Source organism: Macaca nemestrina, chromosome 16 (genome assembly GCF_043159975.1).
Source record: "Macaca nemestrina isolate mMacNem1 chromosome 16, mMacNem.hap1, whole genome shotgun sequence".
NCBI lineage: Eukaryota > Metazoa > Chordata > Mammalia > Primates > Cercopithecidae > Macaca > Macaca nemestrina.
In genome coordinates this window covers 59898368-59921637 of record NC_092140.1, presented here as the reverse complement: position 1 = coordinate 59921637, position 23270 = coordinate 59898368, and positions in this window count along the sequence as shown.

Sequence of the window (23270 nt, the reverse complement as noted above, 5' to 3'; positions counted from 1 at the left end):
ACGCCTTTCGCTAAGACAGTTCTTGTGGAATTGGCAAAGTGATATTTGGAAGCCCATAGAGGGCTATGGTGAAAAAGGAAATATCCTCAGATGAAATCTGGAAAGAAGCTTTCTGAGAAACTGCTTAGTGTTCTGTGAATTCATCTCACAGAGTTACATGTGTATTTCGTGGATCTCTTTGCTAGCCTTATTTCTGTGGAATCTGAGAACAGTTATTTCGGATCCCTTTGAAGACTATAGGGCCAAAGGAAATATCCTCCGATAACAAAGAGAAAGAAGCTTTCTGAGAAACTTCTTTGTGTTCTGTGAAATCATCTCACAGAGTTACAGCTTTCCCTTTAAGAAGCCTTTCGCTAAGACAGTTCTTGTGGAATTGGCAAAGTGATATTTGGAAGCCCATAGAGGGCTATGGTGAAAAAGGAAATATCCTCAGATGAAATCTGGAAAGAAGCTTTCTGAGAAACTGCTTAGTGTTCTGTGAATTCATCTCACAGAGTTACATGTGTATTTCTTGGATCTCTTTGCTAGCCTTATTTCTGTGGAATCTGAGTAGAGATATTTCGGATCCCTTAGAAGACAATAGGGCCAAAGGACATATCCTCAGATAACAAAGAGAAAGAAGCTTTCTGAGAAACTTCTTTGTGTTCTGTGAAATCATCTCACAGAGTTACAGCTTTCCCCTCAAGAAGCCTTTCGCTAAGACAGTTCTTGTGGAATTGGCAAAGTGATATTTGGAAGCCCATAGAGGGCTATGGTGAAAAAGGAAATATCTTCAGATGAAATCTGGAAAGAAGCTTTCTGAGAAACTGCTTAGTGTTCTGTGAATTCATCTCACAGAGTTACATGTGTATTTCGTGGATCTCTTTGCTAGCCTTATTTCTGTGGAATCTGAGAACAGTTATTTCGGATCCCATCGAAGACTATAGGGCCAAAGGAAATATCCTCCGATAAAAAAGAGAAAGAAGCTTTCTGAGAAACTTCTTTGTGTTCTGTGAAATCATCTCAGAGAGTTACAGCTTTTCCCTCAAGAAGCCTTTCGCTAAGACAGTTCTTGTGGAATTGGCAAAGTGATATTTGGAAGCCCATAGAGGGCTATGGTGAAAAAGGAAATATCCTCAGATGAAATCTGGAAAGAAGCTTTCTGAGAAACTGCTTAGTGTTCTGTGAATTCATCTCACAGAGTTACATGTGTATTTCTTGGATCTCTTTGCTAGCCTTATTTCTGTGGAATCTGAGAAGAGATATTTCGGATCCCTTTGAAGACTATAGGGCCACAGGAAATATCCTCCGATACCAAAGAGAAAGAAGCTTTCTGAGAAACTTCTTTGTGTTCTGTGAAATCATCTCACAGAGTTACAGCTTTCCCCTCAAGAAGCCTTTCGCTAAGACAGTTCTTGTGGAATTGGCAAAGTGATATTTGGAAGCCCATAGAGGGCTATGGTGAAAAAGGAAATATCCTCAGATGAAATCTGGAAAGAAGCTTTCTGAGAAACTGCTTAGTGTTCTGTGAATTCATCTCACAGAGTTACATGTGTATTTCGTGGATCTCTTTGCTAGCCTTATTTCTGTGGAATCTGAGAACAGTTATTTCGGATACCTTTGAAGACTATAGGGCCAAAGGAAATATCCTCCGATAACAAAGAGAAAGAAGCTTTCTGAGAAACTTCTTTGTGTTCTGTGAAATCATCTCACAGAGTTACAGCTTTCCCCTCAAGAAGCCTTTCGCTAAGACAGTTCTTGTGGAATTGGCAAAGTGATATTTGGAAGCCCATAGAGGGCTATGGTGAAAAAGGAAATATCCTCAGATGAAATCTGGAAAGAAGCTTTCTGAGAAACTGCTTAGTGTTCTGTGAATTCATCTCACAGAGTTACATGTGTATTTCGTGGATCTCTTTGCTAGCCTTATTTCTGTGGAATCTGAGAACAGTAATTTCGGATCCCTTTGAAGAATATAGGGCCAAAGGAAATATCCTCCGATAACAAAGAGAAAGAAGCTTTCGGAGAAACTTCTTTGTGTTCTGTGAAATCATCTCAGAGAGTTACAGCTTTTCCCTCAAGAAGCCTTTCGCTAAGACAGTTCTTGTGGAATTGGCAAAGTGATATTTGGAAGCCCATAGAGGGCTATGGTGAAAAAGGAAATATCCTCAGATGAAATCTGGAAAGAAGCTTTCTGAGAAACTGCTTAGTGTTCTGTGAATTCATCTCACAGAGTTACATGTGTATTTCGTGGATCTCTTTGCTAGCCTTATTTCTGTGGAATCTGAGAAGAGATATTTCGGATCCCTTTGAAGACTATAGGGCCACAGGAAATATCCTCCGATACCAAAGAGAAAGAAGCTTTCTGAGAAACTTCTTTGTGTTCTGTGAAATCATCTCACAGAGTTACAGCTTTCCCCTCAAGAAGCCTTTCGCTAAGACAGTTCTTGTGGAATTGGCAAAGTGATATTTGGAAGCCCATAGAGGGCTATGGTGAAAAAGGAAATATCCTCAGATGAAATCTGGAAAGAAGCTTTCTGAGAAACTGCTTAGTGTTCTGTGAATTCATCTCACAGAGTTACATGTGTATTTCGTGGATCTCTTTGCTAGCCTTATTTCTGTGGAATCTGAGAACAGTTATTTCGGATACCTTTGAAGACTATAGGGCCAAAGGAAATATCCTCCGATAACAAAGAGAAAGAAGCTTTCTGAGAAACTTCTTTGTGTTCTGTGAAATCATCTCACAGAGTTACAGCTTTCCCCTCAAGAAGCCTTTCGCTAAGACAGTTCTTGTGGAATTGGCAAAGTGATATTTGGAAGCCCATAGAGGGCTATGGTGAAAAAGGAAATATCCTCAGATGAAATCTGGAAAGAAGCTTTCTGAGAAACTGCTTAGTGTTCTGTGAATTCATCTCACAGAGTTACATGTGTATTTCGTGGATCTCTTTGCTAGCCTTATTTCTGTGGAATCTGAGAACAGTAATTTCGGATCCCTTTGAAGAATATAGGGCCAAAGGAAATATCCTCCGATAACAAAGAGAAAGAAGCTTTCGGAGAAACTTCTTTGTGTTCTGTGAAATCATCTCACAGAGTTACAGCTTTCCCTTCAAGAAGCCTTTCGCTAAGACAGTTCTTGTGGAATTGGCAAAGTGATATTTGGAAGCCCATAGAGGGCTATGGTGAAAAAGGAAATATCCTCAGATGAAATCTGGAAAGAATCTTTCTGAGAAACTGCTTAGTGTTCTGTGAATTCATCTCACAGAGTTACATGTGTATTTCTTGGATCTCTTTGCTAGCCTTATTTCTGTGGAATCTGAGTAGAGATATTTCGGATCCCTTAGAAGACAATAGGGCCCAAGGACATATCCTCCGATAACAAAGAGAAAGAAGCTTTCTGAGAAACTTCTTTGTGTTCTGTGAAATCATCTCACAGAGTTACAGCTTTCCCCTCAAGAAGCCTTTCGCTAAGACAGTTCTTGTGGAATTGGCAAAGTGATATTTGGAAGCCCATAGAGGGCTATGGTGAAAAAGGAAATATCCTCAGATGAAATCTGGAAAGAAGCTTTCTGAGAAACTGCTTAGTGTTCTGTGAATTCATCTCACAGAGTTACATGTGTATTTCTTGGATCTCTTTGCTAGCCTTATTTCTGTGGAATCTGAGTAGAGATATTTCGGATCCCTTAGAAGACAATAGGGCCAAAGGACATATCCTCAGATAACAAAGAGAAAGAAGCTTTCTGAGAAACTTCTTTGTGTTCTGTGAAATCATCTCACAGAGTTACAGCTTTCCCCTCAAGAAGCCTTTCGCTAAGACAGTTCTTGTGGAATTGGCAAAGTGATATTTGGAAGCCCATAGAGGGCTATGGTGAAAAAGGAAATATCTTCAGATGAAATCTGGAAAGAAGCTTTCTGAGAAACTGCTTAGTGTTCTGTGAATTCATCTCACAGAGTTACATGTGTATTTCGTGGATCTCTTTGCTAGCCTTATTTCTGTGGAATCTGAGAACAGTTATTTCGGATCCCATTGAAGACTATAGGGCCAAAGGAAATATCCTCCGATAAAAAAGAGAAAGAAGCTTTCTGAGAAACTTCTTTGTGTTCTGTGAAATCATCTCAGAGAGTTACAGCTTTTCCCTCAAGAAGCCTTTCGCTAAGACAGTTCTTGTGGAATTGGCAAAGTGATATTTGGAAGCCCATAGAGGGCTATGGTGAAAAAGGAAATATCCTCAGATGAAATCTGGAAAGAAGCTTTCTGAGAAACTGCTTAGTGTTCTGTTAATTCATCTCACAGAGTTACATGTGTATTTCGTGGATCTCTTTGCTAGCCTTATTTCTGTGGAATCTGAGAAGAGATATTTCGGATCCCTTTGAAGACTATAGGGCCACAGGAAATAACCTCCGATACCAAAGAGAAAGAAGCTTTCTGAGAAACTTCTTTGTGTTCTGTGAAATCATCTCACAGAGTTACAGCTTTCCCCTCAAGAAGCCTTTCGCTAAGACAGTTCTTGTGGAATTGGCAAAGTGATATTTGGAAGCCCATAGAGGGCTATGGTGAAAAAGGAAATATCCCCAGATGAAATCTGGAAAGAAGCTTTCTGAGAAACTGCTTAGTGTTCTGTGAATTCATCTCACAGAGTTACATGTGTATTTCGTGGATCTCTTTGCTAGCCTTATTTCTGTGGAATCTGAGAACAGTTATTTCGGATACCTTTGAAGACTATAGGGCCAAAGGAAATATCCTCCGATAACAAAGAGAAAGAAGCTTTCTGAGAAACTTCTTTGTGTTCTGTGAAATCATCTCACAGAGTTACAGCTTTCCCCTCAAGAAGCCTTTCGCTAAGACAGTTCTTGTGGAATTGGCAAAGTGATATTTGGAAGCCCATAGAGGGCTATGGTGAAAAAGGAAATATCCTCAGATGAAATCTGGAAAGAAGCTTTCTGAGAAACTGCTTAGTGTTCTGTGAATTCATCTCACAGAGTTACATGTGTATTTCGTGGATCTCTTTGCTAGCCTTATTTCTGTGGAATCTGAGAACAGTAATTTCGGATCCCTTTGAAGAATATAGGGCCAAAGGAAATATCCTCCGATAACAAAGAGAAAGAAGCTTTCTGAGAAACTTCTTTGTGTTCTGTGAAATCATCTCACAGAGTTACAGCTTTCCCTTCAAGAAGCCTTTCGCTAAGACAGTTCTTGTGGAATTGGCAAAGTGATATTTGGAAGCCCATAGAGGGCTATGGTGAAAAAGGAAATATCCTCAGATGAAATCTGGAAAGAAGCTTTCTGAGAAACTGCTTAGTGTTCTGTGAATTCATCTCACAGAGTTACATGTGTATTTCTTGGATCTCTTTGCTAGCCTTATTTCTGTGGAATCTGAGTAGAGATATTTCGGATCCCTTAGAAGACAATAGGGCCCAAGGACATATCCTCCGATAACAAAGAGAAAGAAGCTTTCTGAGAAACTTCTTTGTGTTCTGTGAAATCATCTCAGAGAGTTACAGCTTTTCCCTCAAGAAGCCTTTCGCTAAGACAGTTCTTGTGGAATTGGCAAAGTGATATTTGGAAGCCCATAGAGGGCTATGGTGAAAAAGGAAATATCCTCAGATGAAATCTGGAAAGAAGCTTTCTGAGAAACTGCTTAGTGTTCTGTTAATTCATCTCACAGAGTTACATGTGTATTTCGTGGATCTCTTTGCTAGCCTTATTTCTGTGGAATCTGAGAAGAGATATTTCGGATCCCTTTGAAGACTATAGGGCCACAGGAAATATCCTCCGATACCAAAGAGAAAGAAGCTTTCTGAGAAACTTCTTTGTGTTCTGTGAAATCATCTCACAGAGTTACAGCTTTCCCCTCAAGAAGCCTTTCGCTAAGACAGTTCTTGTGGAATTGGCAAAGTGATATTTGGAAGCCCATAGAGGGCTATGGTGAAAAAGGAAATATCCCCAGATGAAATCTGGAAAGAAGCTTTCTGAGAAACTGCTTAGTGTTCTGTGAATTCATCTCACAGAGTTACATGTGTATTTCGTGGATCTCTTTGCTAGCCTTATTTCTGTGGAATCTGAGAACAGTTATTTCGGATACCTTTGAAGACTATAGGGCCAAAGGAAATATCCTCCGATAACAAAGAGAAAGAAGCTTTCTGAGAAACTTCTTTGTGTTCTGTGAAATCATCTCACAGAGTTACAGCTTTCCCCTCAAGAAGCCTTTCGCTAAGACAGTTCTTGTGGAATTGGCAAAGTGATATTTGGAAGCCCATAGAGGGCTATGGTGAAAAAGGAAATATCCTCAGATGAAATCTGGAAAGAAGCTTTCTGAGAAACTGCTTAGTGTTCTGTGAATTCATCTCACAGAGTTACATGTGTATTTCGTGGATCTCTTTGCTAGCCTTATTTCTGTGGAATCTGAGAACAGTAATTTCGGATCCCTTTGAAGAATATAGGGCCAAAGGAAATATCCTCCGATAACAAAGAGAAAGAAGCTTTCTGAGAAACTTCTTTGTGTTCTGTGAAATCATCTCACAGAGTTACAGCTTTCCCTTCAAGAAGCCTTTCGCTAAGACAGTTCTTGTGGAATTGGCAAAGTGATATTTGGAAGCCCATAGAGGGCTATGGTGAAAAAGGAAATATCCTCAGATGAAATCTGGAAAGAAGCTTTCTGAGAAACTGCTTAGTGTTCTGTGAATTCATCTCACAGAGTTACATGTGTATTTCTTGGATCTCTTTGCTAGCCTTATTTCTGTGGAATCTGAGTAGAGATATTTCGGATCCCTTAGAAGACAATAGGGCCCAAGGACATATCCTCCGATAACAAAGAGAAAGAAGCTTTCTGAGAAACTTCTTTGTGTTCTGTGAAATCATCTCACAGAGTTACAGCTTTCCCCTCAAGAAGCCTTTCGCTAAGACAGTTCTTGTGGAATTGGCAAAGTGATATTTGGAAGCCCATAGAGGGCTATGGTGAAAAAGGAAATATCCTCAGATGAAATCTGGAAAGAAGCTTTCTGAGAAACTGCTTAGTGTTCTGTGAATTCATCTCACAGAGTTACATGTGTATTTCTTGGATCTCTTTGCTAGCCTTATTTCTGTGGAATCTGAGTAGAGATATTTCGGATCCCTTAGAAGACAATAGGGCCCAAGGACATATCCTCAGATAACAAAGAGAAAGAAGCTTTCTGAGAAACTTCTTTGTGTTCTGTGAAATCATCTCACAGAGTTACAGCTTTCCCCTCAAGAAGCCTTTCGCTAAGACAGTTCTTGTGGAATTGGAAAAGTGATATTTGGAAGCCCATAGAGGGCTATGGTGAAAAAGGAAATATCCTCAGATGAAATCTGGAAAGAAGCTTTCTAAGAAACTGCTTAGTGTTCTGTGAATTCATCTCACAGAGTTACATGTGTATTTCGTGGATCTCTTTGCTAGCCTTATTTCTGTGGAATCTGAGAACAGTTATTTCGGATACCTTTGAAGACTATAGGGCCAAAGGAAATATCCTCCGATAACAAAGAGAAAGAAGCTTTCTGAGAAACTTCTTTGTGTTCTGTGAAATCATCTCACAGAGTTACAGCTTACCCCTCAAGAAGCCTTTCGCTAAGACAGTTCTTGTGGAATTGGCAAAGTGATATTTGGAAGCCCATAGAGGGCTATGGTGAAAAAGGAAATATCCTCAGATGAAATCTGGAAAGAAGCTTTCTGAGAAACTGCTTAGTGTTCTGTGAATTCATCCCACAGAGTTACATGTGTATTTCGTGGATCTCTTTGCTAGCCTTATTTCTGTGGAATCTGAGAAGAGATATTTCGGATCCCTTTGAAGACTATAGGGCCACAGGAAATATCCTCCGATACCAAAGAGAAAGAAGCTTTCTGAGAAACTTCTTTGTGTTCTGTGAAATCATCTCACAGAGTTACAGCTTTCCCCTCAAGAAGCCTTTCGATAAGACAGTTCTTGTGGAATTGGCAAAGTGATATTTGGAAGCCCATAGAGGGCTATGGTGAAAAAGGAAATATCCTCAGATGAAATCTGGAAAGAAGCTTTCTGAGAAACTGCTTAGTGTTCTGTGAATTCATCCCACAGAGTTACATGTGTATTTCGTGGATCTCTTTGCTAGCCTTATTTCTGTGGAATCTGAGAAGAGATATTTCGGATTCCTTTGAAGACTATAGGGCCACAGGAAATATCCTCCGATAACAAAGAGAAAGAAGCTTTCTGAGAAACTTCTTTGTGTTCTGTGAAATCATCTCACAGAGTTACAGCTTTCCCCTCAAGAAGCCTTTCGCTAAGACAGTTCTTGTGGAATTGGCAAAGTGATATTTGGTAGCCCATAGAGGGCTATGGTGAAAAAGGAAATATCCTCAGATGAAATCTGGAAAGAAGCTTTCTGAGAAACTGCTTAGTGTTCTGTGAATTCATCTCACAGAGTTACATGTGTATTTCTTGGATCTCTTTGCTAGCCTTATTTCTGTGGAATCTGAGTAGAGATATTTCGGATCCCTTAGAAGACAATAGGGCCCAAGGACATATCCTCCGATAACAAAGAGAAAGAAGCTTTCTGAGAAACATCTTTGTGTTCTGTGAAATCATCTCACAGAGTTACAGCTTTCCCCTCAAGACGCCTTTCGCTAAGACAGTTCTTGTGGAATTGGCAAAGTGATATTTGGAAGCCCATAGAGGGCTATGGTGAAAAAGGAAATATCCTCAGATGAAATCTGGAAAGAAGCTTTCTGAGAAACTGCTTAGTGTTCTGTGAATTCATCTCACAGAGTTACATGTGTATTTCGTGGATCTCTTTGCTAGCCTTATTTCTGTGGAATCTGAGAACAGTTATTTCGGATCCCTTTGAAGACTATAGGGCCAAAGGAAATATCCTCCGATAACAAAGAGAAAGAAGCTTTCTGAGAAACTTCTTTGTGTTATGTGAAATCATCTCACAGAGTTACAGCTTTCCCTTTAAGAAGCCTTTCGCTAAGACAGTTCTTGTGGAATTGGCAAAGTGATATTTGGAAGCCCATAGAGGGCTATGGTGAAAAAGGAAATATCCTCAGATGAAATCTGGAAAGAAGCTTTCTGAGAAACTGCTTAGTGTTCTGTGAATTCATCTCACAGAGTTACATGTGTATTTCTTGGATCTCTTTGCTAGCCTTATTTCTGTGGAATCTGAGTAGAGATATTTCGGATCCCTTAGAAGACAATAGGGCCAAAGGACATATCCTCAGATAACAAAGAGAAAGAAGCTTTCTGAGAAACTTCTTTGTGTTCTGTGAAATCATCTCACAGAGTTACAGCTTTCCCCTCAAGAAGCCTTTCGCTAAGACAGTTCTTGTGGAATTGGCAAAGTGATATTTGGAAGCCCATAGAGGGCTATGGTGAAAAAGGAAATATCTTCAGATGAAATCTGGAAAGAAGCTTTCTGAGAAACTGCTTAGTGTTCTGTGAATTCATCTCACAGAGTTACATGTGTATTTCGTGGATCTCTTTGCTAGCCTTATTTCTGTGGAATCTGAGAACAGTTATTTCGGATCCCATCGAAGACTATAGGGCCAAAGGAAATATCCTCCGATAAAAAAGAGAAAGAAGCTTTCTGAGAAACTTCTTTGTGTTCTGTGAAATCATCTCAGAGAGTTACAGCTTTTCCCTCAAGAAGCCTTTCGCTAAGACAGTTCTTGTGGAATTGGCAAAGTGATATTTGGAAGCCCATGGAGGGCTATGGTGAAAAAGGAAATATCCTCAGATGAAATCTGGAAAGAAGCTTTCTGAGAAACTGCTTAGTGTTCTGTGAATTCATCTCACAGAGTTACATGTGTATTTCGTGGATCTCTTTGCTAGCCTTATTTCTGTAGAATCTGAGAAGAGATATTTCGGATCCCTTTGAAGACTATAGGGCCACAGGAAATATCCTCCGATACCAAAGAGAAAGAAGCTTTCTGAGAAACTTCTTTGTGTTCTGTGAAATCATCTCACAGAGTTACAGCTTTCCCCTCAAGAAGCCTTTCGCTAAGACAGTTCTTGTGGAATTGGCAAAGTGATATTTGGAAGCCCATAGAGGGCTATGGTGAAAAAGGAAATATCCTCAGATGAAATCTGGAAAGAAGCTTTCTGAGAAACTGCTTAGTGTTCTGTGAATTCATCTCACAGAGTTACATGTGTATTTCGTGGATCTCTTTGCTAGCCTTATTTCTGTGGAATCTGAGAACAGTTATTTCGGATACCTTTGAAGACTATAGGGCCAAAGGAAATATCCTCCGATAACAAAGAGAAAGAAGCTTTCTGAGAAACTTCTTTGTGTTCTGTGAAATCATCTCACAGAGTTACAGCTTTCCCCTCAAGAAGCCTTTCGCTAAGACAGTTCTTGTGGAATTGGCAAAGTGATATTTGGAAGCCCATAGAGGGCTCTGGTGAAAAAGGAAATATCCTCAGATGAAATCTGGAAAGAAGCTTTCTGAGAAACTGCTTAGTGTTCTGTGAATTCATCTCACAGAGTTACATGTGTATTTCGTGGATCTCTTTGCTAGCCTTATTTCTGTGGAATCTGAGAACAGTAATTTCGGATCCCTTTGAAGAATATAGGGCCAAAGGAAATATCCTCCGATAACAAAGAGAAAGAAGCTTTCGGAGAAACTTCTTTGTGTTCTGTGAAATCATCTCACAGAGTTACAGCTTTCCCTTCAAGAAGCCTTTCGCTAAGACAGTTCTTGTGGAATTGGCAAAGTGATATTTGGAAGCCCATAGAGGGCTATGGTGAAAAAGGAAATATCCTCAGATGAAATCTGGAAAGAATCTTTCTGAGAAACTGCTTAGTGTTCTGTGAATTCATCTCACAGAGTTACATGTGTATTTCTTGGATCTCTTTGCTAGCCTTATTTCTGTGGAATCTGAGTAGAGATATTTCGGATCCCTTAGAAGACAATAGGGCCCAAGGACATATCCTCCGATAACAAAGAGAAAGAAGCTTTCTGAGAAACTTCTTTGTGTTCTGTGAAATCATCTCACAGAGTTACAGCTTTCCCCTCAAGAAGCCTTTCGCTAAGACAGTTCTTGTGGAATTGGCAAAGTGATATTTGGAAGCCCATAGAGGGCTATGGTGAAAAAGGAAATATCCTCAGATGAAATCTGGAAAGAAGCTTTCTGAGAAACTGCTTAGTGTTCTGTGAATTCATCTCACAGAGTTACATGTGTATTTCTTGGATCTCTTTGCTAGCCTTATTTCTGTGGAATCTGAGTAGAGATATTTCGGATCCCTTAGAAGACAATAGGGCCCAAGGACATATCCTCAGATAACAAAGAGAAAGAAGCTTTCTGAGAAACTTCTTTGTGTTCTGTGAAATCATCTCACAGAGTTACAGCTTTCCCCTCAAGAAGCCTTTCGCTAAGACAGTTCTTGTGGAATTGGAAAAGTGATATTTGGAAGCCCATAGAGGGCTAGGGTGAAAAAGGAAATATCCTCAGATGAAATCTGGAAAGAAGCTTTCTAAGAAACTGCTTAGTGTTCTGTGAATTCATCTCACAGAGTTACATGTGTATTTCGTGGATCTCTTTGCTAGCCTTATTTCTGTGAAATCTGAGAACAGTTATTTCGGATACCTTTGAAGACTATAGGGCCAAAGGAAATATCCTCCGATAACAAAGAGAAAGAAGCTTTCTGAGAAACTTCTTTGTGTTCTGTGAAATCATCTCACAGAGTTACAGCTTTCCCCTCAAGAAGCCTTTCGCTAAGACAGTTCTTGTGGAATTGGCAAAGTGATATTTGGAAGCCCATAGAGGGCTATGGTGAAAAAGGAAATATCCTCAGATGAAATCTGGAAAGAAGCTTTCTGAGAAACTGCTTAGTGTTCTGTGAATTCATCTCACAGAGTTACACGTGTATTTCGTGGATCTCTTTGCTAGCCTTATTTCTGTGGAATCTGAGAAGAGATATTTCGGATCCCTTTGAAGACTATAGGGCCACAGGAAATATCCTCCGATACCAAAGAGAAAGAAGCTTTCTGAGAAACTTCTTTGTGTTCTGTGAAATCATCTCACAGAGTTACAGCTTTCCCCTCAAGAAGCCTTTCGCTAAGACAGTTCTTGTGGAATTGGCAAAGTGATATTTGGAAGCCCATAGAGGGCTATGGTGAAAAAGGAAATATCCTCAGATGAAATCTGGAAAGAAGCTTTCTGAGAAACTGCTTAGTGTTCTGTGAATTCATCTCACAGAGTTACATGTGTATTTCGTGGATCTCTTTGCTAGCCTTATTTCTGTGGAATCTGAGAACAGTTATTTCGGATACCTTTGAAGACTATAGGGCCAAAGGAAATATCCTCCGATAACAAAGGGAAAGAAGCTTTCTGAGAAACTTCTTTGTGTTCTGTGAAATCATCTCACAGAGTTACAGCTTTCCCCTCAAGAAGCCTTTCGCTAAGACAGTTCTTGTGGAATTGGCAAAGTGATATTTGGAAGCCCATAGAGGGCTATGGTGAAAAAGGAAATATCCTCAGATGAAATCTGGAAAGAAGCTTTCTGAGAAACTGCTTAGTGTTCTGTGAATTCATCTCACAGAGTTACACGTGTATTTCGTGGATCTCTTTGCTAGCCTTATTTCTGTGGAATCTGAGAAGAGATATTTCGGATCCCTTTGAAGACTATAGGGCCACAGGAAATATCCTCCGATACCAAAGAGAAAGAAGCTTTCTGAGAAACTTCTTTGTGTTCTGTGAAATCATCTCACAGAGTTACAGCTTTCCCCTCAAGAAGCCTTTCGCTAAGACAGTTCTTGTGGAATTGGCAAAGTGATATTTGGAAGCCCATAGAGGGCTATGGTGAAAAAGGAAATATCCTCAGATGAAATCTGGAAAGAAGCTTTCTGAGAAACTGCTTAGTGTTCTGTGAATTCATCTCACAGAGTTACATGTGTATTTCGTGGATCTCTTTGCTAGCCTTATTTCTGTGGAATCTGAGAACAGTTATTTCGGATACCTTTGAAGACTATAGGGCCAAAGGAAATATCCTCCGATAACAAAGGGAAAGAAGCTTTCTGAGAAACTTCTTTGTGTTCTGTGAAATCATCTCACAGAGTTACAGCTTTCCCCTCAAGAAGCCTTTCGCTAAGACAGTTCTTGTGGAATTGGCAAAGTGATATTTGGAAGCCCATAGAGGGCTATGGTGAAAAAGGAAATATCCTCAGATGAAATCTGGAAAGAAGCTTTCTGAGAAACTGCTTAGTGTTCTGTGAATTCATCTCACAGAGTTACATGTGTATTTCTTGGATCTCTTTGCTAGCCTTATTTCTGTGGAATCTGAGTAGAGATATTTCGGATCCCTTAGAAGACAATAGGGCCCAAGGACATATCCTCCGATAACAAAGAGAAAGAAGCTTTCTGAGAAACTTCTTTGTGTTCTGTGAAATCATCTCACAGAGTTACAGCTTTCCCCTCAAGAAGCCTTTCGCTAAGACAGTTCTTGTGGAATTGGCAAAGTGATATTTGGAAGCCCATAGAGGGCTATGGTGAAAAAGGAAATATCCTCAGATGAAATCTGGAAAGAAGCTTTCTGAGAAACTGCTTAGTGTTCTGTGAATTCATCTCACAGAGTTACATGTGTATTTCTTGGATCTCTTTGCTAGCCTTATTTCTGTGGAATCTGAGAAGAGATATTTCGGATCCCTTTGAAGACTATAGGGCCACAGGAAATATCCTCCGATACCAAAGAGAAAGAAGCTTTCTGAGAAACTTCTTTGTGTTCTGTGAAATCATCTCACAGAGTTACAGCTTTCCCCTCAAGAAGCCTTTCGCTAAGACAGTTCTTGTGGAATTGGCAAAGTGATATTTGGAAGCCCATAGAGGGCTATGGTGAAAAAGGAAATATCCTCAGATGAAATCTGGAAAGAAGCTTTCTGAGAAACTGCTTAGTGTTCTGTGAATTCATCTCACAGAGTTACATGTGTATTTCGTGGATCTCTTTGCTAGCCTTATTTCTGTGGAATCTGAGAACAGTTATTTCGGATCCCTTTGAAGACTATAGGGCCAAAGGAAATATCCTCCGATAACAAAGAGAAAGAAGCTTTCGGAGAAACTTCTTTGTGTTCTGTGAAATCATTTCACAGAGTTACAGCTTTCCCTTCAAGAAGCCTTTCGCTAAGACAGTTCTTGTGGAATTGGCAAAGTGATATTTGGAAGCCCATAGAGGGCTATGGTGAAAAAGGAAATATCCTCAGATGAAATCTGGAAAGAAGCTTTCTGAGAAACTGCTTAATGTTCTGTGAATTCATCTCACAGAGTTACATGTGTATTTCGTGGATCTCTTTGCTAGCCTTATTTCTGTGGAATCTGAGAACAGTTATTTCGGATCCCTTTGAAGAATATAGGGCCAAAGAAAATATCCTCCGATAACAAAGAGAAAGAAGCTTTCGGAGAAACTTCTTTGTGTTCTGTGAAATCATCTCACAGAGTTACAGCTTTCCCTTCAAGAAGCCTTTCGCTAAGACAGTTCTTGTGGAATTGGCAAAGTGATATTTGGAAGCCCATAGAGGGCTATGGTGAAAAAGGAAATATCCTCAGATGAAATCTGGAAAGAAGCTTTCTGAGAAACTGCTTAGTGTTCTGTGAATTCATCTCACAGAGTTACATGTGTATTTCTTGGATCTCTTTGCTAGCCTTATTTCTGTGGAATCTGAGTAGAGATATTTCAGATCCCTTAGAAGACAATAGGGCCCAAGGGCATATCCTCCGATAACAAAGAGAAAGAAGCTTTCTGAGAAACTTCTTTGTGTTCTTTGAAATCATCTCACAGAGTTACAGCATTCCCCTCAAGAAGCCTTTCGCTAAGACAGTTCTTGTGGAATTGGCAAAGTGATATTTGGAAGCCCATAGAGGGCTATGGTGAAAAAGGAAATATCCTCAGATGAAATCTGGAAAGAAGCTTTCTGAGAAACTGCTTAGTGTTCTGTGAATTCATCTCACAGAGTTACATGTGTATTTCTTGGATCTCTTTGCTAGCCTTATTTCTGTGGAATCTGAGTAGAGATATTTCGGATCCCTTAGAAGACAATAGGGCCCAAGGACATATCCTCAGATAACAAAGAGAAAGAAGCTTTCTGAGAAAGTTCTTTGTGTTCTGTGAAATCATCTCACAGAGTTACAGCTTTCCCCTCAAGAAGCCTTTCGCTAAGACAGTTCTTGTGTTATTGGCAAAGTGATATTTGGAAGCCCATAGAGGGCTATGGTGAAAAAGGAAATATCCTCAGATGAAATCTGGAAAGAAGCTTTCTAAGAAACTGCTTAGTGTTCTGTGAATTCATCTCACAGAGTTACATGTGTATTTCGTGGATCTCTTTGCTAGCCTTATTTCTGTGGAATCTGAGAACAGTTATTTCGGATACCTTTGAAGACTATAGGGCCAAAGGAAATATCCTCCGATAACAAAGAGAAAGAAGCTTTCTGAGAAACTTCTTTGTGTTCTGTGAAATCATCTCACAGAGTTACAGCTTTCCCCTCAAGAAGCCTTTCGCTAAGACAGTTCTTGTGGAATTGGCAAAGTGATATTTGGAAGCCCATAGAGGGCTATGGTGAAAAAGGAAATATCCTCTGATGAAATCTGGAAAGAAGCTTTCTGAGAAACTGCTTAGTGTTCTGTGAATTCATCTCACAGAGTTACATGTGTATTTCGTGGATCTCTTTGCTAGCCTTATTTCTGTGGAATCTGAGAACAGTAATTTCGGATCCCTTTGAAGACTATAGGGCCAAAGGAAATATCCTCCGATAACAAAGAGAAAGAAGCTTTCTGAGAAACTTCTTGTGTTCTGTGAAATCATCTCACAGAGTTACAGCTTTCCCCTCAAGAAGCCTTTCGCTAAGACAGTTCTTGTGGAATTGGCAAAGTGATATTTGGAAGCCCCTAGAGGGCTATGGTGAAACAGGAAATATCCTCAGATGAAATCTGGAAAGAAGCTTTCTGAGAAACTGCTTAGTGTTCTGTGAATTCATCTCACAGAGTTACAAGTGTATTTCGTGGATCTCTTTGCTAGCTTTATTTCTGTGGAATCTGAGAACAGTTATTTCGGATCCCTTTGAAGACTATAGGGCCAAAGGAAATATCCTCCGATAACAAAGAGAAAGAAGCTTTCTGAGAAACTTCTTTGTGTTCTGTGAAATCATCTCACAGAGTTACAGCTTTCCCTTCAAGAAGCCTTTCGCTAAGACAGTTCTTGTGGAATTGGCAAAGTGATATTTGGAAGCCCATAGAGGGCTATGGTGAAAAAGGAAATATCCTCAGATGAAATCTGGAAAGAAGCTTTCTGAGAAACTGCTTAGTGTTCTGTGAATTCATCTCACAGAGTTACATGTGTATTTCTTGGATCTCTTTGCTAGCCTTATTTCTGTGGAATCTGAGTAGAGATATTTCGGATCCCTTAGAAGACAATAGGGCCAAAGGACATATCCTCAGATAACAAAGAGAAAGAAGCTTTCTGAGAAACTTCTTTGTGTTCTGTGAAATCATCTCACAGAGTTACAGCTTTCCCCTCAAGAAGCCTTTCGCTAAGACAGTTCTTGTGGAATTGGCAAAGTGATATTTGGAAGCCCCTAGAGGGCTATGGTGAAAAAGGAAATATCTTCAGATGAAATCTGGAAAGAAGCTTTCTGAGAAACTGCTTAGTGTTCTGTGAATTCATCTCACAGAGTTACATGTGTATTTCGTGGATCTCTTTGCTAGCCTTATTTCTGTGGAATCTGAGAACAGTTATTTCGGATCCCATTGAAGACTATAGGGCCAAAGGAAATATCCTCCGATAAAAAAGAGAAAGAAGCTTTCTGAAAACTTCTTTGTGTTCTGTGAAATCATCTCAGAGAGTTACAGCTTTTCCCTCAAGAAGCCTTTCGCTAAGACAGTTCTTGTGGAATTGGCAAAGTGATATTTGGAAGCCCATAGAGGGCTATGGTGAAAAAGGAAATATCCTCAGATGAAATCTGGAAAGAAGCTTTCTGAGAAACTGCTTAGTGTTCTGTGAATTCATCTCACAGAGCTACATGTGTATTTCGTGGATCTCTTTGCTAGCCTTATTTCTGTGGAATCTGAGAAGAGATATTTCGGATCCCTTTGAAGACTATAGGGCCACAGGAAATATCCTCCGATACCAAAGAGAAAGAAGCTTTCTGAGAAACTTCTTTGTGTTCTGTGAAATCATCTCACAGAGTTACAGCTTTCCCCTCAAGAAGCCTTTCGCTAAGACAGTTCTTGTGGAATTGGCAAAGTGATATTTGGAAGCCCATAGAGGGCTATGGTGAAAAAGGAAATATCCTCAGATGAAATCTGGAAAGAAGCTTTCTGAGAAACTGCTTAGTGTTCTGTGAATTCATCTCACAGAGTTACATGTGTATTTCGTGGATCTCTTTGCTAGCCTTATTTCTGTGGAATCTGAGAACAGTTATTTCGGATACCTTTGAAGACTATAGGGCCAAAGGAAATATCCTCCGATAACAAAGAGAAAGAAGCTTTCTGAGAAACTTCTTTGTGTTCTGTGAAATCATCTCACAGAGTTACAGCTTTCCCCTGAAGAAGCCTTTCGCTAAGACAGTTCTTGTGGAATTGGCAAAGTGATATTTGGAAGCCCATAGAGGGCTATGGTGAAAAAGGAAATATCCTCAGATGAAATCTGGAAAGAAGCTTTCTGAGAAACTGCTTAGTGTTCTGTGAATTCATCTCACAGAGTTACATGTGTATTTCTTGGATCTCTTTGCTAGCCTTATTTCTGTGGAATCTGAGAACAGTAATTTCGGATCCCTTTGAAGAATATAGGGCCAAAGGAAATATCCTCCGATAACAAAGAGAAAGAAGCTTTCTGAGAAACTTCTTTGTGTTCTGTGAAATCATCTCACAGAGTTACAGCTTTCCCTTCAAGAAGCCTTTCGCTAAGCCAGTTCTTGTGGAATTGGCAAAGTGATATTTGGAAGCCCATAGAGGGCTATGGTGAAAAAGGAAATATCCTCAGATGAAATCTGGAAAGAAGCTTTCTGAGAAACTGCTTAGTGTTCTGTGAATTCATCTCACAGAGTTACATGTGTATTTCTTGGATCTCTTTGCTAGCCTTATTTCTGTGGAATCTGAGTAGAGATATTTCGGATCCCTTAGAAGACAATAGGGCCCAAGGACATATCCTCCGATAACAAAGAGAAAGAAGCTTTCTGAGAAACTTCTTTGTGTTCTGTGAAATCATCTCACAGAGTTACAGCTTTCCCCTCAAGAAGCCTTTCGCTAAGACAGTTCTTGTGGAATTGGCAAAGTGATATTTGGAAGCCCATAGAGGGCTATGCTGAAAAAGGAAATATCCTCAGATGAAATCTGGAAAGAAGCTTTCTGAGAAACTGCTTAGTGTTCTGTGAATTCATCTCACAGAGTTACATGTGTGTTTCGTGGATCTCTTTGCTAGCCTTATTTCTGTGGAATCTGAGAACAGTTATTTCGGATCCCTTTGAAGACTATAGGGCCAAAGGAAATATCCTCCGATTACAAAGAGAAAGAAGCTTTCTGTGAAACTTCTTTGTGTTCTGTGAAATCGTCTCTGAGAGTTACAGCTTTTCCCTCAAGAAGCCTTTCGCTAAGACAGTTCTTGTGTTATTGGCAAAGTGATATTTGGAAGCCCATAGAGGGCTATGGTGAAAAAGGAAATATCCTCAGATGAAATCTGGAAAGAAGCTTTCTGAGAAACTGCTTAGTGTTCTGTGAATTCATCTCACAGAGTTACATGTGTGTTTCGTGGATCTCTTTGCTAGCCTTATTTCTGTGGAATCTGAGAAGAGTTATTTCGGATCCCTTTGAAGACTATAGGGCCAAAGAAAATATCTTCCGATTACAAAGAGAAAGAAGCTTTTTGAGAAACTTCTTTGTGTTCTGTGAAATCATCTCACAGAGTTACAGCTTTCCCTTCAAGAAGCCATTCGCTAAGACAGTTCTTGTGGAATTGGCAAAGTGATATTTGGAAGCCCATAGAGGGCTATGGTGAAAAAGGAAATATCCTCAGATGAAATCCGGAAAGAAGCTTTCTGAGAAACTGCTTAGTGTTCTGTGAATTCATCTCACAGAGTTACATGTGTATTTCTTGGATCTCTTTGCTAGCCTTATTTCTGTGGAATCTGAGTAGAGATATTTCGGATCCCTAAGAAGACAATAGGGCCAAAGGACATATCCTCCGATAACAAAGAGAAAGAACCTTTCTGAGAAACTTCATTGTGTTCTGTGAAATCATCTCACAGAGTTACAGCTTTCCCCTCAAGAAGCCTTTCGCTAAGACAGTTCTTGTGAAATTGGCAAAGTGATATTTGGAAGCCCATAGAGGGCTATGGTGAAAAAGGAAATATCCACAGATGAAATCTGGAAAGAAGCTTTCTGAGAAACTGCTTAGTGTTCTGTGAATTCATCTCACAGAGTTACATGTGTATTTCGTGAATCTCTTTGCTAGCCTTATTTCTGTGGAATCTGAGAACAGTTATTTCGGATCACATTGAAGACTATAGGGACAAAGGAAATATCCTCCGATAACAAAGAGAAAGAAGCTTTCTGAGAAACTTCTTTGTGTTCTGTGAAATCATCTCACAGAGTTACAGCTTTCCCCTCAAGAAGCCTTTCGCTAAGACAGTTCTTGTGGAATTGGCAAAGTGATATTTGGAAGCCCATAGAGGGCTATGCTGAAAAAGGAAATATCCTCAGATGAAATCTGGAAAGAAGCTTTCTGAGAAACTGCTTAGTGTTCTGTGAATTCATCTCACAGAGTTACATGTGTGTTTCGTGGATCTCTTTGCTAGCCTTATTTCTGTGGAATCTGAGAACAGTTATTTCGGATCCCTTTGAAGACTATAGGGCCAAAGGAAATATCCTCCGATTACAAAGAGAAAGAAGCTTTCTGTGAAACTTCTTTGTGTTCTGTGAAATCGTCTCTGAGAGTTACAGCTTTTCCCTCAAGAAGCCTTTCGCTAAGACAGTTCTTGTGTTATTGGCAAAGTGATATTTGGAAGCCCATAGAGGGCTATGGTGAAAAAGGAAATATCCTCAGATGAAATCTGGAAAGAAGCTTTCTGAGAAACTGCTTAATGTTCTGTGAATTCATCTCACAGAGTTACATGTGTGTTTCGTGGATCTCTTTGCTAGCCTTATTTCTGTGGAATCTGAGAAGAGTTATTTCGGATCCCTTTGAAGACTATAGGGCCAAAGAAAATATCTTCCGATTACAAAGAGAAAGAAGCTTTTTGAGAAACTTCTTTGTGTTCTGTGAAATCATCTCACAGAGTTACAGCTTTCCCTTCAAGAAGCCATTCGCTAAGACAGTTCTTGTGGAATTGGCAAAGTGATATTTGGAAGCCCATAGAGGGCTATGGTGAAAAAGGAAATATCCTCAGATGAAATCCGGAAAGAAGCTTTCTGAGAAACTGCTTAGTGTTCTGTGAATTCATCTCACAGAGTTACATGTGTATTTCTTGGATCTCTTTGCTAGCCTTATTTCTGTGGAATCTGAGTAGAGATATTTCGGATCCCTAAGAAGACAATAGGGCCAAAGGACATATCCTCCGATAACAAAGAGAAAGAACCTTTCTGAGAAACTTCATTGTGTTCTGTGAAATCATCTCACAGAGTTACAGCTTTCCACTCAAGAAGCCTTTCGCTAAGACAGTTCTTGTGAAATTGGCAAAGTGATATTTGGAAGCCCATAGAGGGCTATGGTGAAAAAGGAAATATCCACAGATGAAATCTGGAAAGAAGCTTTCTGAGAAACTGCTTAGTGTTCTGTGAATTCATCTCACAGAGTTACATGTGTATTTCGTGAATCTCTTTGCTAGCCTTATTTCTGTGGAATCTGAGAACAGTTATTTCGGATCACATTGAAGACTATAGGGCCAAAGGAAATATCCTCCGATAAAAAAGAGAAAGAAGCTTTCTGAGAAACTTCTTTGTGTTCTGTGAAATCATCTCAGAGAGTTACAGCTTTTCCCTCAAGAAGCCTTTCGCTAAGACAGTTCTTGTGGAATTGGCAAAGTGATATTTGGAAGCCCATAGAGGGCTATGGTGAAAAAGGAAATATCCTCAGATGAAATCTGGAAAGAAGCTTTCTGAGAAACTGCTTAGTGTTCTGTGAATTCATCTCACAGAGTTACATGTGTATTTCGTGGATCTCTTTGCTAGCCTTATTTCTGTGGAATCTGAGAAGAGATATTTCGGATCCCTTTGAAGACTATAGGGCCACAGGAAATATCCTCCGATACCAAAGAGAAAGAAGCTTTCTGAGAAACTTCTTTGTGTTCTGTGAAATCATCTCACAGAGTTACAGCTTTCCCCTCAAGAAGCCTTTCGCTAAGACAGTTCTTGTGGAATTGGCAAAGTGATATTTGGAAGCCCATAGAGGGCTATGGTGAAAAAGGAAATATCCTCAGATGAAATCTGGAAAGAAGCTTTCTGAGAAACTGCTTAGTGTTCTGTGAATTCATCTCACAGAGTTACATGTGTATTTCTTGGATCTCTTTGCTAGCCTTATTTCTGTGGAATCTGAGTAGAGATATTTCAGATCCCTTAGAAGACAATAGGGCCCAAGGACATATCCTCAGATAACAAAGAGAAAGAAGCTTTCTGAGAAACTTCTTTGTGTTCTGTGAAATCATCTCACAGAGTTACAGCTTTCCCCTCAAGAAGCCTTTCGCTAAGACAGTTCTTGTGGAATTGGAAAAGTGATATTTGGAAGCCCATAGAGGGCTATGGTGAAAAAGGAAATATCCTCAGATGAAATCTGGAAAGAAGCTTTCTAAGAAACTGCTTAGTGTTCTGTGAATTCATCTCACAGAGTTACATGTGTATTTCGTGGATCTCTTTGCTAGCCTTATTTCTGTGGAATCTGAGAACAGTTATTTCGGATACCTTTGAAGACTATAGGGCCAAAGGAAATATCCTCCGATAACAAAGAGAAAGAAGCTTTCTGAGAAACTTCTTTGTGTTCTGTGAAATCATCTCAGAGAGTTACAACTTTTCCCTCAAGAAGCCTTTCGCTAAGACAGTTCTTGTGGAATTGGCAAAGTGATATTTGGAAGCCCATAGAGGGCTATGGTGAAAAAGGAAATATCCTCAGATGAAATCTGGAAAGAAGCTTTCTGAGAAACTGCTTAGTGTTCTGTGAATTCATCTCACAGAGTTACATGTGTATTTCGTGGATCTCTTTGCTAGCCTTATTTCTGTGGAATCTGAGAAGAGATATTTCGGATCCCTTTGAAGACTATAGGGCCACAGGAAATATCCTCCGATACCAAAGAGAAAGAAGCTTTCTGAGAAACTTCTTTGTGTTCTGTGAAATCATCTCACAGAGTTACAGCTTTCCCCTCAAGAAGCCTTTCGCTAAGACAGTTCTTGTGGAATTGGCAAAGTGATATTTGGAAGCCCATAGAGGGCTATGGTGAAAAAGGAAATATCCTCAGATGAAATCTGGAAAGAAGCTTTCTGAGAAACTGCTTAGTGTTCTGTGAATTCATCTCACAGAGTTACATGTGTATTTCGTGGATCTCTTTGCTAGCCTTATTTCTGTGGAATCTGGGACAGTTATTTCGGATCCCTTTGAAGACTATAGGGCCAAAGGAGATATCCTCCGATAACAAAGAGAAAGAAGCTTTCTGAGAAACTTCTTTGTGTTCTGTGAAATCATCTCACAGAGTTACAGCTTTCCCTTCAAGAAGCCTTTCGCTAAGCCAGTTCTTGTGGAATTGGCAAAGTGATATTTGGAAGCCCATAGAGGGCTATGGTGAAAAAGGAAATATCCTCAGATGAAATCTGGAAAGAAGCTTTCTGAGAAACTGCTTAGTGTTCTGTGAATTCATCTCACAGAGTTACATGTGTATTTCTTGGATCTCTTTGCTAGCCTTATTTCTCTGGAATCTGAGTAGAGATATTTCGGATCCCTTAGAAGACAATAGGGCCCAAGGACATATCCTCCGATAACAAAGAGAAAGAAGCTTTCTGAGAAACTTCTTTGTGTTCTGTGAAATCATCTCACAGAGTTACAGCTTTCCCCTCAAGAAGCCTTTCGCTAAGACAGTTCTTGTGGAATTGGCAAAGTGATATTTGGAAGCCCATAGAGGGCTATGGTGAAAAAGGAAATATCCTCAGATGAAATCTGGAAAGAAGCTTTCTGAGAAACTGCTTAGTGTTCTGTGAATTCATCTCACAGAGTTACATGTGTGTTTCGTGGATCTCTTTGCTAGCCTTATTTCTGTGGAATCTGAGAACAGTTATTTCGGATCCCTTTGAAGACTATAGGGCCAAAGGAAATATCCTCCGATTACAAAGAGAAAGAAGCTTTCTGTGAAAC